Raw genomic sequence first — 10,439 nt, 5'->3', positions numbered from 1 at the left:
CAACACCCGGCATCATGGTGTGGGGAGCGATCTCCTACACTGGCCGTACACCACTGGTGATCGTCGAGGGGACACTGAATAGTGCACGGTACATCCAAACCGTCATCGAACCCATCGTTCTACCATTCCTAGACCGGCAAGGGAACTTGCTGTTCCAACAGGACAATGCACGTCCGCATGTATCCCGTGCCACCCAACGTGCCCTAGAAGGTGTAAGTCAACTACCCTGGCCAGCAAGATCTCCGGATCTGTCCCCCATTGAGCATGTTTGGGACTGGATGAAGCGTCGTCTCACGCGGTCTGCACGTCCAGCACGAACGCTGGTCCAACTGAGGCGCCAGGTGGAAATGACATGGCAAGCCGTTCCACAGGACTACATCCAGCATCTCTACGATCGTCTCCATGGGAGAATAGCAGCCTGCATTGCTGCGAAAGGTGGATATACACTGTACTAGTGCCGACATTGTGCATGCTCTGTTGCCTGTGTCTATGTGTCTGTGGTTCTGTCAGTGTGATCATGTGATGTATCTGACCCCAGGAATGTGTCAATAAAGTTTCCCCTTCCTGTGACAATGAATTCACGGTGTTCTTATTTCAATTTCCAGGAGTGTACATTGCCTCCCGTAGTGCGTTGATGGGTAGAGAATCGTATGCTTTCTTTAAATTCCGAAACATCAAGTGTATTTCCTGAACCTTAGAACACACCTTCTCATTTGTCTAAGGCTAAAATATGATCGATACAAGACCATGCAACTGTAAAACCTGCCTGGAAAAAAAAAAGGAAACAGGCACTAAGGCTGAAAAATTTGTTTTTGATGCAGCTAAGATTGTACTGACACCTTTCATTGTTCATTCAGTTAATTCTTTCGTGGTGCAGTTTATTTCTCTGAATTTAATGCACTATACTTTATGTAAAATACGTTTTCAGTTTAATGTAACAGTAATATACCCTCCTTTTTCTGAAATGTCATCTCTTTGTAACGTATTACTTACTGGCAGCGTATTTGACACTGTTGAACTTTGTAACCACACTATATTTGTTTTTGTATCTTATAAGTGACCCAGACGTAGTGTTGCTTATTGGTATTTTGTTTCTTGAGCATCGTAACTGTACAATACTGAAAACCAAAGCGCCCGCTTGTGTGTGTGTGTGTGTGTGTGTGTGTGTGTGTGCGCGTGTGCGTGTGTGTGTGTGTGTGTGTGTGTGTGTGTGTGTGTGTGTGTGTGGGTTGGGTGGGTAAGTGGGTGGGTAAGTGGGTGGGTGTGGGTGAAAATATGAATGTAATTCGTTGGAGCGTAACTGTAAAAACTAAATGTTCCAGCCGGGCATTTCACGTTAGGTGCATTCTGACACAACTCTGAAGCGCAACCGCAATTATTAGACTTTTGTAATAGAGCACTATTGCTTATCCTGGGGCAACTCACCTGTTAACTAACGTGACATGCGTTTTAACGAAAGTATGTAAGCAGTCTGATAATAAACTGTATCAATTCGAAAGCAGCAGTGGTACTTTTTGAATAAAGTAAACCGAAAGCAATTTGTTTCTGTCTGCTCCTGCACGCCATCAATAATTTGTATCACGTAACATCCACGGTACCGACCATTCTTTGTTTGACAAAAGTTCATAATGTAATTATTACGAACACAGTTTCTCAGTTCAAAACCAACTTATTACTGTATTTACTCAAATGACTACGTTTCCCACCTGCACTTTATGATAAAATATTGTACTTTATTTTGGCAGTACTTCTCTATATTTTATTTCTCGTAATTTGATGTCATTATTGTTAATGTTAAAGTTTCTTGTCGGCGTTGCAATTGAGAAAGACTCAAAACCGGTTAATTTCAGATTCTTTGCAATGAATAAATACCTCATATGAATCTTCTAGACTGTGTGAGGTAAACAGATCTCTCTGGACTGTTTATTCCACGGAAAGTTAGCCGACGGCCTCCAAAGTACTGTTCGTTGCATACCGGCCATAATTGCAACATTTTGTGTCATGAGGTGGCTGCCGGAGGACTGACAGTTGTGGCATTAGCATGGCAAGGCCTTGTCTTACGTGTTTCAATTTGCTTTCGCTGCAATAAAGCTGGGCTCTTCGGTTTTATAGCTTCGTGCAACAGTGAATCACAGCTAAAGGCAATTTCAAAAAAGCACTCCCTGTGCACTTACAAAACTTAATCTTAACCGTGAAAGAGATGAATTAGATAATGGATATGTAACACCGAAAACACGCACCAGAGATGGTACAGAAGACAAAACGATTGCAGAAGTATGAAAGTCAATCAGCAGTCGAACATGGTGCCCCGTTAACTAGTGATCCACGAAACGAATATAATGGAAAATGCAAATTACGTGGATCACATTTACAGTTGGTTTGCTGGAACAGGAGAGGTGAGTGGAAAAATCTTTTGCTCACGCATATGTTGTGTATACAGGTAGGTATATTGGACTGGACATCAGCATTCAAAGACAGAGATTTTTCTGTGATTTTATAAAAAAATGAATTACTTACTTATCTCAACCTAAATATTGACTGAAAACCTGCTGTGAAGCTATTTAGCAGAGACAGCTATTTCTTAAACACTGTTAAAAGCTAAAGAAAATATATTTTTAAGCAAAATAGTTAAGCAAAATAAATAATACTTTATTTTGATACAATGTACTTTTTTCTTACCTTTAACAACCATTATACCTTATCTGCTCTGAAAAGTGTGGCAACCTTACACATGAGTTTCGGCGAATCATTAAATTCCCATTGGGAAATGAAAAGTTATTCTATAAAATTTCCGCGTTCTGAGTCTAAATAGATCGCTGACGTAGTGGTGTCTTCCGTAGCTCTAACTGCCTTCTGTGGCTCTGATGTCCTTACTATGTTAACAGACTGCGATTTCATCAACTGGTAGTATTGTATAGCGACTCTCGTTCGTGCGCTGCCATACAAACAAACAATCAAAAAATGAATGTCAGTTCTGTTTGTTAAGCGTTTCCCTATTCCTGTCTTAAGCAAATCTGTTTTGTTTTCCATGTTTTATTGCATTTACCATGTTTCAGTTTGCACATTCGTAACTTATTCGCGAAACGTACTCGCAGGAGGAAAGGAAGCATGGGCGTCCGCAGATGTTTATCAAAGAGGAGAGAATATTCTAATATATTTGATATAACTCATTCGGTGAATCTTTGAATCTTTCGAGCCCCAAGAATTAAATTTGGTAGGGAGTACGCAGCAGTTATTCCATATGTACTCAATGTGGTATCAACGTTCGATATCACACTTGTTAGGTTATCGACCGCTGTCAGTATTAGCGTCGCTGGACCCGCGAGTCGCGACCAGCGCCGCTCCGCGGCTTGTGTCAAGTTTCTAGCGATCCCTCGTCCACTCTTGCTAGGGACGTCAAGCAGTAAAGTAGCATAGCCTTCAGATGATAGGAAGCAACCTCTAACTAGGCGCTTAGTAACTTATGCCCAAGTGAGGACTCAAGAGGCATCTGTTTATAATTATATGTAAGCAGCCAAGAAGAATCCTGTACAACCAGTTAAGTACAATATATATTATTTTTTACCAAACGACTTCTAATTATTTTAGTCGTTGCAGATCTAGACCATGCAGCCAGCACCTTATCGACGTTTCTGACAGATCTGCTGTGAGTTATATGTTTCTATTTAGCCTTGGCCACCAGTCAACATTAGCGACGATTCGTTGGTCATCAAAACACCATATTATTTCCCACTCTTTTTGCTACATAACCCTATTTTTCAACATCATCTCCGTTCAATGCGAGGCCTTACGTCACCTCACTGGGAGGGCCTGTACGCTCACATGATACCACTCTGCTGGTCGACGCTGGAGCCAATGTCTTGCTACACCAGCAACCTCCCCATCATTCACGTACTGCTTGGAACAGAGAGCATCCTTCATTAGGCCAAACAGATGGAAGTCGGAAAGTGCAAGATCCTGGTTGTAGGGTGGGTCAGAAAGAACAGTGAAGAACAACGAAGTTTTGTGAACTCCTCTAGGGTGCGCAGACTTGTGTGAGGCCTTGCGTTGTCAGGGAGAAGGAGGCATTCGTTTGCATTTTTGTGGGATGAAGACGCTGAAGACGTTTCTTCAGTTTCGTGAAGGTAATTCTATACACTTCAGAGTTGATCGTTGCACCATGAGAGAGGACATCGAATAGAATAACACCTTCAGAGTACCATGAAACCGACACCATGGCTTTACCGGCTGGGCGTGAGCTTTTGAAGTTATTCTTCGGAGGAGAGGTGGCGTGCCGCCACTCCATGGATTGCCGTTTCGTTTGCAGATATAAGCGATGAACGTATGTTTCGTCTCCTGAACGAAAAAAAAAAAAAATGGTCATGATCAGCCTTGTAACGCACATGCAGTTTCACACAGATGGTCCTTCGTTGCTCTTTATGCTTTTCCGTTACAACGGAAACAACGGGTACACACCTTTGAGTACTACTGCAACTGGTAGACGAATGTGTAAGCATTACCAATAGAGACATCCAGCGAGGTGCTTCATTGTGTTCCGTAGGTAGCCTCGAATGAAAGTGTCCGCACATTCCAACATGCCAAAAGTCACATCTGTGTGCGGCTGGCCGGCACGAGGGAAACTGGACAGGTTTGGGGAAATTTGTTGAGATGATGACAGACGCCTCGCCCAACGACTCACCTAGATTTTGTTCATTGCCAGGTCTCCGTAGACATTCTCCAAACGGTTATAAATATTTCAATGCTCTGGTTTTTCGCCAAAAGCAAGACTGGTCGACCTCCTTTACAGACGCCACTTTGAGGGCTACGTATAGCGCCGCCACCTATCGGAACATCATGAAAATATATGGGCAGAAGTGGGAATATTCCACGATATCCCACAACAAATTTCGCATTTCTTAGCCGAAACAGGTAGAGAAAAATACATGTTGCATCACTTATTGAACGCCCCTAGTACATCGTTTTATATTGTCAATAGGAACAGGAATATGAATGGCATCTTTTTGATTCTGTGATCTGGAATTATATGCTTCTTTTGATAAGGTCCAGGACCTCCATCGAGTTATTCGCAGATTCATACTACAATAACTTCGGCTTGACATTGAAACTTCAAAAAAGAAAATGACCTAGAAAAGAAAATTGTGATAACTAGAAAATGGTGATGCATAGGAACAGAAATAATCTGCAAAAATTACCACATTAATTCTCCTCAGTACGGACTCAAGGACAGATTTGAACTTGCTGCTATTTCCCCTGCACGGAGTGACAACAAAACAAACCCAAGTTCCATGGCGATTGCTAAAGCTACAGTATTTCACAAAGCTTTCCGAAATGCTGTTGTTTAGTAATATCATTGGTAGAAACGTATGTGACTAAGAAGTCGATTGCCCAGATCCCAGGAGAGGGCAAGTACACCCTCATCCACTTCTCCGTTTCCTCACTCGTCCCTTCATCTTTGGGGATGCATATGGAAGGAAAGAAGATTAGTGTTTAACATCCCGTAGACATCGAGGTCATTCTAGAAGGGTATATTTGACAAATAGGATTACTTCTAAAATAAAAAAATAAATCCTGTAGGATGTCAGGGCGATAGTTCCTTGACAAGGTGAACACAAAACGTATCCCTCAGCGTGATAGTGGTACAATGAGTAACAGCTCTTTGACAACTGCAAAGAAACGTGTTTGCACAAAAGTATGGAAAACAAATTTGCTTTACAGAGAACACACCACCCAAACTGTTGACCTTATCGGTTGTACAGTACAGATCCTTCAGTTATTTCCATGCTAGATTTGTACTGGGAAATATTTCCGGGCATTTTACTGGATTTTTAACGAGGTGCTCCAGCGACAGTGGACGAAATGAACCCATTAGCCGGCTCCACGTGTTTGTTCTAGCAGCAGACGCCTGTCAGCTAATGACGAGCCTGGAGCGGGGGAACAGGGAAAGGGCTGAGGGAGCGTTAGTCACCTCATGAAAAATTCCGCCGGCCGCAGCATGGGGAAGACCGGCCGGCGCCACGTGCAGCTCGTCGAACGCGTATTGTGTGCCGTCGTGTTGGTACCTCTGGCACTGCAGCACGCAGCGGGCAGGTCTTACGTAAACACAGGCTATCTAATCACGTCCACGTGGAAGCCAGGCTTATGGGTTCTTCAAGGGCCCTCACAGGCCTCCTTCGTAACAACATCAAACAGCGTCCACCGACCTGGGGGGTGTGTTCAAACTATAAGGAATATTGTTTATTTCACGTGTTTTTTCGTTGTGTTGGTTAGTATGTCTGAAAAGTATCTGTACAGTGTTAGCCATAACAGATATCACTGGTCAACAAAATTTAAGTTATTTAATGTTAAAACACTGTAATGTATTACTGATACTAGGTGTTTTGTGCTGATTTCAAATATTTTTACGGAACTTTTCCATTGCCCAGTTTTTGAATAATCACAATAATAACACTTTTGGTAATTACATATTTGAGCAAACGCAGAACATTAGCTGAAATACATTTCACCAACCTACAATGTACGTGAAGCAGTTTTTCGGCTATATTTCGTTTTGAGGGACATCTCAGTGTCCAGCAGTAGTATGCCAAAGTATTTATGTCCACTATCCCCGATAGCATTTTTCCATTTAAGCGATGACCCCGTGGAAATGTTCGCCATGGTCATCACTGATAGCGCTGAGGTTCTCAGAGATGAAATCAAGATGGGAGTCAAACATGTGTATTTTCAACAATCTATTACATTCAAATGGTTCTAATGGCTCTGAGTACTACGGGACTTAACATCTGAGGTCATCAGTCCCCTAGAACTTAGAACTACTTAAACCTAACTAACCTAAGGATATCGCACACATCCATGCCCAAGGCAGGATTCGAACCTGCGACCGTAGCGGTCGCGCGGTTCCAGACTGAAGCGCCTTAGAACCGCTCGGCCACCACGGCCGGCTGATGTATTACATTCCATGACGCTGTACTTCTCAATCAATTTACTGAGTACGTCTTTGTTATGCTCGGACATGCGTTTCCTAGAAATTTTATGACAACATTTTTGAATGAGAACCATGCATCTGATTCTTAAATATTTAACAGACTACCAAACAATGAATGTTTCATAAACTTCCTGATTTGAGGGCCAACAAACATTCATTCTTGTAGCTTCGCTTCCCTAATCCTGGGGAACTCGGTTTATACGGAGAGAAATGCGCTCCCATCACGATCCATTGATTTCACGAAATTGTTAATCAAATCTAGTTTGGCATGTAATGGAGGAAATAAGATTTTGTCAGCAGTTATAAGTGGTTAATAAACGCCATTTGCCTGCCGTGAATTGAATGACTCTCTCTTTAGTTTTCTTCTCCTTATATATTAACTGCTTTTATTCTTTTATGCCACATACACAGGAAACAGCAAAATTTTGTAAACCCAAGTTGTAAACCAAGTAGAATGGTTATACTTTAAAATCTGCACCCATCTGCCATGAAAAGGCATCATAGTCGGATACTGAATAAAAAGAGACGCATATTCATGTAACTTCCCTTCATACCAACTTCGTGAGCTATAGGAAACGATGGAAATCTATTTCCATTACGTAGCAAGACCACTTTGAAACTAGTTTTCGAGGAGTCAATGATCAAACGCCAATCTTCAGGTTTATGTTCGGCACCCACTGACTCCATCAAAAAATCAATGTTACTGGAGAAAACTAGGTCCTGTTTACAAAATAAATGCTTAAATTCCTGCTGGCGTTGGCAGAAAGAACTTATTTTGGTGCCATCCTACAGGAAGTGACAGCCTTTCAATCGAAACAAGCAACCCGGCTTCAGTTTCAGGTAGCTCGAGATCACGAACCAAGTCATCTAGATCTATGTGTGTTAAAAAGTGAAGTTTACTTGTAATATCCGTATGGTGCATGACGGAGGGTACCTTGTACTCCTACTACCGACTTCCTTCCCTGTTCCTCTCCCAGCTGGAGCGAGGGAAAAACTACGATATATATGCATCCGTATTGACCCTAATTTTTCTTCTCTTATATTTGTGGTTCTTGGGCGAAATTTTCGTGGGGGGCAGTAGAATCGTTCTGTCGTCAGCCTTCAATGTTAGTTCTCTAAATTTTCTCAAGAGGTCCTCTAGAGAAACCCATTTGAGTTCACGAACCAACATCGCAATACTTGCATGCTGATCGAACCTATTGGTAACAAATCTAGCAGCACGCCTCTGAATTGCTTCGATGTCTTCCTTGCCCCTGGAGAGGTGCCGCAAACTTGAGCAGCACTCAAGAATGGGTATTCTATACGCTGAATGCTTTGTAGATTAGCTGCACTTTCCTAAAATTCTCCCAATACAACGAATTCGGCCATTCGTCTTCTTTACTACCGTCCTTATTGGTCATTGCATTCCATACTGCTGTACAGCGTTACATCTAGATATAGAGTAAGGTGTCGAAAGTCATGGAATACCTCCTTCTGCCCGGCGTAGTGCAGAAACTCGACGTGGTATCGGCTGAACAAGTCGTTGGAAGTCCCCTGCTGCCTCTATAGCCGTTCATAATTACGAAAGTGTTTCCGGTGAAGAATTATGTGCACTAACTGACCTCGATTATGTTCTGTAAGTGTTCGATAGGATGAATGCTGGACGTGCTAGGTGGCCAAATCATTCGATTGAATTGTCCAGGATGTTCTTCGACCCAAATGCGAACAATTGTAGCCCGGTGACAGGGCGCATTGCATCCATAAAAAATCCAACGTTGTTTGGGAACTTGAAATCCATGAATGCTTGCAAATGGTCTCCACTTCCAGATAATGATCCGTTCAGTGGGACCAGCTGACCCAATCCATTCGATGTAAACACAGCACACACCATTATGGAGCCCGCACCACTTTGCAGATTGCCTTGTTGAGAAACTGAGTCAGAGGCTACGTGGGATCCGCAGCACACTCGAACACTACCGTCCGCTTTGAGCAACTGAAACGGGACTCGTCTGACCAGGCTACGGTTTTCCTATCGTCACGAGTCACGAGTCTAGGAGAGGCGCTGTAGGCGATGTCGTACTGTTAGCAAAAGCACTCGCGTCGGTCGTCTTCTGCCATAGCCCATTGACGCCATATTTCACCGCACTGCCCTAAATAATACGTTCGTCGTACGTCCCTCTCTGATTACTAGCGATTATTTCTCGCATAGCTGCTTTTCCGGTGAAACTGACAACTCTACGTAAACTTCACTGCTCTCGGTCGTTAAGTGAAGGCCGTCGGCCACTGCGTTGTCCGTGGCGAGAGGTGTCACCTGAAATTTGATATTGTTGACACGCTCTTGATACTATAGCGCCATCTACCATTGCGCATTTAAAGTCGGTTAATTTCTGTCGTGCTGCCATAATGACGTCGTAAACCTTTTCACAACAATCACTTGAGAGCAAATGGCCACTCAGCCAATGCACTACCTTTTATCCTTGTGTACGTGATAATAAAAATGGTTCAAATGGCTCTGAGCACTATGGGACTCAACTGCTGAGGTCATTAGCCCCCTAGAACTTAGAACTAGTTAAACCTAACTAACCTTAGGACATCTCACACATCCATGCCCGAGGCAGGATTCGAACCTGCGACCGTAGCGGTCTCGCGGTTCCAGACTGCAGCGCCAGAACCGCGCGGTCACTTCGGCCGGCACGTGATAATACCGTCATCTATATATGTGCATATCGCTATCTCACCACTTTTGTCAGTGTAACCGATGCGACTTTGTCGGGCAGCACACACTAATGCTGTATTGAAGATCACAAGATCGTTTTTCCTACTCATCTGTATTAACTTACATTTTCATACATTTAAAGCAACATTCCATTCATCACACCAACTAGAAATTAAATGATAATTAAATCAAGACCCTAAGCTGTCGACAGGCGTTGATATACATCAATGGAGACAATTGGAAATGTGTGCCCCGACCGGGACTGGAACCCGGGATCTCCTGCTTATATGGCAGACGCTCTATCCATCTGAGCCACCGAGGGCACAGTGGATAGTGCGACTGCAGGGATTTATTCTTTGCACGCTCCCGGTGAGACCCACATTCCCAACTGAATGTCCACACACTACATGCGTAGTGCCCCTGCCCATTAACTAGAAATTATGTCTGAATCACACGATCACTCAACGACGATACCTTTCCGTACACCACGGTATCACCAGCGAACAGCCACAGGTTGCTGCTCAGCCTGTCTGTCAGACCATTTACGTATGTAGAGAATAAGAGAGGTCCTACCACACCTCCACGAAGCACTCCTGACGATACCCTTGTCTCTGATGATCGCTCATCGTCGAGGATAGCATAATGAGTTCTACTATTTAAGGAGTCTTCGAGTTACATATCTGGGAACCTCTGTGTGCGCATACCTTCGTTAACAGTCTACAGTGGGGCATCGAGTCAAACGCTCTCCGGAGAGCTAGGAAT

General features: G+C 43.3%; 1 non-coding gene across 1 annotated transcript; it reads right to left on the bottom strand.

Annotated features, from left to right (window-relative positions):
- Positions 1-9,925: 9,925 nt before the first annotated feature.
- Trnai-uau (transfer RNA isoleucine (anticodon UAU)) lies at positions 9,926-10,000 on the bottom strand. Its single transcript has one exon. It is a non-coding gene; the product is annotated as a tRNA-Ile (tRNA).
- Positions 10,001-10,439: the final 439 nt, after the last annotated feature.

This window comes from Schistocerca serialis, chromosome 8 (assembly GCF_023864345.2).
Source record: "Schistocerca serialis cubense isolate TAMUIC-IGC-003099 chromosome 8, iqSchSeri2.2, whole genome shotgun sequence".
NCBI classification, from domain to species: Eukaryota; Metazoa; Arthropoda; class Insecta; order Orthoptera; family Acrididae; genus Schistocerca; species Schistocerca serialis.
Note: the sequence above shows the minus strand (reverse complement) of the source record. Positions and strands in the feature narration are given on the sequence as shown.